Consider the following 6,431-nt stretch of genomic DNA (forward strand, 5'->3'; position numbering starts at 1 on the left):
AATTCTAATCATGGAAACCAAAAGAAAATAGAACATGTGGTCACTGTTGCTGCCCAATATGTGTCAACATGCCACAACCTGAGGGACAGTGAATAACCGACACACACACACACACACACACACACACACACACACACACACACACACTGTATATATAATTTATGTAAATCAATCTTGGTGTTGTGTTGGTGTTGTTATTTGTTATGTTATGTTATGTTATGAGTGTTTGGACAAGTTGTTTTGATGCTTTGGCAAAATTGTTGTTAAACTTTCATGCCAATAAAGCCCCCTTTGAATTTGTAATAGAGATAGAAATAGAGATAGAGATAGAGATAGAGAGATAGAGATAGTGTTGTCAGAGCGCGATTTGCACAGCGTTCCTAACATGAGTACCCAGTGCTAGACCGAAATTGGGGCATGACTGAAGAATAATACACGTTGGGCTGCTCAACATGGTATCCTTACAGGAAGAGAACTATATTGTCAATCTCATTTCCTTTATACAAACATGTCACAGGTGAATTACAGCGCTTCTCATTGGCTGTCAGCATTCCTCCCACAACACTTGCACCCACCCATGTCACCACAACAAAAAAACCCATTTACACAATTGAGAGCATATTTTACACATGTTCACAGATAGAAATAGAGATAGCAATAGATAGATATAGAGATAGATAGAGATAGATACTTTATTTGTGTTGAGGAAAATGTAGACATCCAGTAGCAGCATACATCTGACGACAACAAACATGACATTAAACATCTGTCACATCTAAAATGTGACACGACCCCACCCCCAACCCCAGTCAAGTTAAAACCGCAAAAAAACCTAGAAAAACTGAAAAATAGACCTGCCAGAAAATATTAGATTAATCCTTTGCAAAGAAAGAAAAAAATACAGTACCAACAAAACAGCAAGTTGTTGAGCCGCTGCTCCTCCACATCGAGAGGAGCCAGCTGAGGTGGCTCGGGCATCTGTATCGGATGCCCCCTGGACGCCTCCCTCGGGAGGTGTTCCAGGCATGCCCCACCGGGGGGAGGAGACCCCGAGGAAGACCCAGGACACGCTGGAGTGACTATGTCGCCCGGCTGTCTTGGGAACGCCTTGGGATCCTCCCGGAAGAGCTGGAGGAAGTGTCCGGGGAGAGGGAAGTCTGGGTATCCCTGCTCAGGCAGCTGCCCCCGCGACCCGGCCCTGGATAAGCGGAAGAAAATGGATGGATAGATTGAAATAAGAGTTTATGCAAAACTTAAGTTATATTTGCTTAAAGTCAGGTTTCAAAAAGAGTAATCAAGCCTAAGTCTCTCTGTTTGTTCAGTGTGACAAAGTGGGCCAGTTCTTCTGCTATTTGTCCCAGTTTCATCCATTATTAACTGAGTAATTTACCATGCTAGTTGTTTTGTTTAACTATATTTCCACCATTTAATTTGCAGACGTAAAAATCCTAGGCCTATTTTCTGTATTTTATTTTGGTAACTATCACATCATTTTGGGTTAAATAACACACGCAAGTCTTTTTAAGATTAATTAAGTTTATTTGTTCAGTGCATAATATAATTTAATCTTGTTTTGTATTTACCATACCTGCCATGTGTTCAAGGGGCTACAAGGGGGAAAAATGTTTACATTCGCCTCTTCCCTATTTTATACCGGCATTGATTATGTCAGTGGGAGAAACCAAGTCCAGGGGGGTGGTATGGTGTTAGTTAATTTAATTATTCTGATAAACCGGTTTAAATTGTCGTTCTATGGTAATGTCAGCTGAGTCGCAGTTGAGCTGAAAGTATATAAGATAAAATATGTGGATGTAATGAATGTTGTAAATTACTTGGCAGGCAGTGGTACCTGTTCATTGGGACAGCCTGTGTAGACTCTGGCTTCCCAGAGTATATATAAGCAGACTCTCTGAACCCGTTCAGGAGGAAGGAAGTCACGTGTAGCCATTTACACATGATCTGAGTTTTCAGTTTGAATGATCATGGGCCAGTTTTTCAAAACATTTAATCTGGATAAAAATTATCTGGATTTGGAAATCCAATTTTTTGCTATTCAGGATCAGGTAATCCATTTTACTCTTATACCGGTTTTTCAAAGCAACATTGGATTGGATCACCCTGATCCAGATACACAGTTTTCGGGCCAGTTGTTCAAAGGTAATCTGATTGGATTTTGGTTATCGGATTGGATCAAAAGCAACATTGGACTGGATCACCCTGATCCAGATACACAGTTTTCAAGATTACCACATTCGGATTACTAGTGCTCTGGATGGGACAACATATCACAATGTGGGCTACCAGCTATGTAAAGAACAACAGGTAGAAGAGCCAACATGAACAACATGAACATCACTACCAGGCCCAATGTCCCTCTCTGTGACGATGTTTATGATGCACCTGAGCCTGTTGAAGAACCAGACCAACCTCTAGCGTTCTGCCAGAATGAGGGACTGACTGGACGTGTAGTAAGGGATGCATTTATATTTTGCACTTGACTTGTTTAACCGTTACAGTGATAAAGTATCTACTACTTTATCACATTTAAAGTAGACATAGGCTACCAATTAAGCCTCAGTATAGTAAAGTAAAATAAAATAAAAATAAAAATGATGATCCCCATGAAACAATCCCCCAACAGATTTCAATAACAAACAAAAATAATTTATTACATTTATCTGTCATTCATCACTGACAATTGCACTAACAATAACTAACAATTGCATCCCTTACTACACGTCCAGTCAGTCCCTCATTAGGGTCCGGGCAGCTAAGCTGCCAGGAACCTATTGTATTCCTAGGAATTCTTTCTTTCTTTCTTTCTTTCTTTCTTTCTTTCTTCTTCCGAGGAAGTCATACTTCCCATGGGCGAAAACTCACCAAACTTTACAGAAATGTCCGGCCCCATGCCAGATTTACTTAATTCCAAGGACATGTCAATATTCCTCCTGGGGGGGGCACAATAAGCGTTTAAATTTAAAAACTTTAAAAATACCTACAAAATCAACAGTACATGCTACAGTTTTGAAACTTTCACCAAACTGTAGCCCCAATACTGCTGAAACTTTAGTCCACTTAAACTCATTACAAATTATGAAGTCCATCACTCAGTTTTTTTCAAAACCTGTAAAACTTATAAAACCTATCTCCTCCCACAATTTTTGCCCAATTGTCACCAAACTTGCTAGAGAGCATCTTCAGACCGTCCTCCACAAAACTTGTTTCTCGGATTTTTGATTTATCAAAAATTAAGCCTACAGTGCATCAAAATGTTTGACTGTAAACAGTACTGTAAACATATACTATCAAATTCTTGCTAAATACATTTTCAATCTTCCTGAAAAAAATTGAGAATATTTTGCAGTCATGGTTGATGGAGTTTGGCAAATATCAGAATTTTATCTCAAAAACTGAATTTTTGAGAACATTTTGAATTCTGCTCTCATGGGAACAACTGGAGTCAATGGAAGAGTGGCATTTTTAAACATCAAATTTTCTCTTATGAAGCAAAACACTTTAAGTTAAAAACAAATCACCAACATTTCCATGCTGTCAAGATGCAATTTATTTATTATCAGATTTTTTTTAAGTCAAGGAATTTCTGACATTTTGACCATTTTTGAAATCTGCCTTGACAACAGCTGCCCAGACAGTGACTCCCTGAGTCGACAAATCAAGCTACACAGCAGGTCTCACTTCCAGCCAATTAGCTCAGTGAGTTAGGAGCTGGTGCTTGGTATCAGGGGTTGTGGGTTCAAGACCCAGCAAGGATGATGATGATGACGACAGATCAAAATGTCAGATCTCCTCAACATAAAACATAAGCCCATTGTCCTGACGGTGGCATCGCAACAAGCCTCTAAATTAAATAAAAACAAGTAGCTTGAACTGGACCATGGAAGAAAGCTAACCAATTTTTGCACAAAGGTCCAGTCTCATGCCAGATTACCTCAGCTGTAAACCCAAGCCAATAGTCCTGATGGTGATGCTACAGCAAGCGTCTAAAGTTCAAAACTTTGAAAATTCATAACAAATCAACCATACTTGCTACAGCTTCAGAACTTTCATCAAACTGTAGCCTCAATATTGAAGAAACTTTTGTACATTTAAACCTATTAAAAATTATGAAGTACATCACTCAGTTTTTTTTCAAAAACTGTAAAACTTCTTAAACCTATTTCCTCTCTCCTCCTTTGATTTATCAAAAATTGAGCCTCAAAAACTGAATTTTTCACAGCATTTTTAATTTTTCTTTCATGTGAACAATTGGAGTCAATGCAATGATGACATAGCTAAACACCAGTTATTCACTTATGGAGCATATCAATCATTTTTAAAATTACCAACATCTCCATGCTGCAATATGTGTATTTTCAGATTTTTGTCTTGATAACTGAATTTTTTACGGTGGTTTCAAATCTGCCTGCGCAACAGTGACTGGCTTACTCAATTTGTGAAGCCACTGTTGTGTTGCCACTTGCCAATTAGCTCAGAGCGATAGATGACAGTCTTTGGTTCCAGAAGTTGTGGGTTCAATCCTCAAGTGGTCCAAAATGAGCATTGTTGTCAACTGTCTTGTCTTCCTATTCTCCTGTTTGTTGCTCAGAATTGCCAAAAATAGCCCGGACCCGACCCATCGCTGCGCAGCAGCTATAATTATTATTGTTAGTGCAATTGTCAGTGATGAATGACAGATACATGTAATATATTATTTCTGTTTGTTATTGAAATCTGTTGGGGGATTGTTTCATGGGGATCATCATTTTTATTTTTATTTTATTTTACTTTACTATACTGAGGCTTAATTGGTAGCCTATGTCTACTTTAAATGTGATAAAGTAGTAGATACTTTATCACTGTAACGGTTAAACAAGTCAAGTGCAAAATATGAATAAAAGTGTATATACACTAAATGATACAAATGTATTATTTGACCAATTTTGAAGTTTTACTACATTTTCTTTCTGAAATCCATCTTGAAATCCTACCCCCTGTTGGGTTCAGGATGATCCTGTTTTTTTGGGATCAAGTTTTCCAAATCCTACTGAAACGTTTTGAACAACACAAACTGAAGTTTTGATCCAGATTACAACTAGGATTGGATTCTGTGATCTAATCTGATTTCAGAATCCTTCTTTACCTTTTGAACAACCCATTTTCAAGATTTGATAAAATCTGATAACCAAAATCCGTTCAGATACCTTTGAACAACTGGCCCCACAAGTTGAGTTATGATAAGTTTAGCTAATTTAACCATTTATTTTGTAAATAGTTTGAATTTACATGTGTAATATGGTAGCACTTATATATTAAACCACCTTTTGATGCTGAAACAACATTGCCTGAGCCTACTTAAGCCACTCTGGTCCCACAACTTAACAGTTAGTTAGTTAGTTTGTTTCCCCTGCCATGACTGAGAGTTGTTGTACAATCTAATGGCCAGGAGGACGAAAGAGTTACTGGTAGTGGAGCAGGACCAGGACAGCAGTCATCCGCTGAGCTCCTCTGCCTGAAGGTGCCCTTCAGCCTGACATACCGTGGTCTCTCCATGAGGTAGTCTGTTATCCATCTCGTGCACCCACCCTCATCTCTGTCAACTTGTCTCTCAATAGGAGGGGGTGGATTGTGTGTTGTGTTGTGTTGCTACCCTTCACTTGCAGCCTGTGATGGTTTTCATGCCATCCCAGACCTCCCTTTAAGTTGTTCTGCTAAGGAGGTATGTTACAGCCCCAGTGCTGTGGGTGTGTTTTGTGTTGTGTTTTCTTTTCACCCATTCAGGTGACACCCTCATCCTCCCCCCCTCCTCCTCATCGGTGTGTAGAGTGCCACACCTGAGGCTATTTGCCACTTAGGCAAAACCAGTATAAGTTGCCGCAGAAGCCAGTGGGCTGGGCGGCCGTGACAAGCAGAGAGCCTGAGGCTTGATCTACAACTGACTGTTTTCTTAAAATAGCCTCTGGCTAATTAGTGGGGGTTTTTTTTTTTTTTTGCTGGCTTAAATAAAAGCAGTTTTTACGGGTACGTAACAAGGTATAACTACACAGAAAATCACAATCTAGCCACTGAACCAGTGAGGCTGCAATGTGGACTTCATGTTGATGAGATTCATCAGAATATCTGCGTCCCGTCCTCTACTTCTTAAGTAGATTATTAACCTAATATTCTGGTGAACATCACACATAATTCATGATTCAATTCATTATTTAATAAGTAAAAAAAATAATTTACTAAAAAGTCTAAATTAGCTCATATTGAGTACAAATAAGGTGAGTCTCACCAAAATGAAACCATCTGGAACTTTTGCACACTATTATTTGTTTAATTATTCACAAGTTTGAATGAATGTCGTTTCCCCCTTCACAGATTTTATCACTTAGGCTTACATAAGTGTTACCTCTGAACAGGCCAACCTTTGATCTCTTTGAGTAAGG

The sequence above is a fragment of the Pagrus pagrus genome, assembly GCF_965226575.1.
Source record: "Pagrus pagrus genome assembly, chromosome: 1".
In the NCBI taxonomy this organism is placed as follows: Eukaryota; Metazoa; Chordata; class Actinopteri; order Spariformes; family Sparidae; genus Pagrus; species Pagrus pagrus.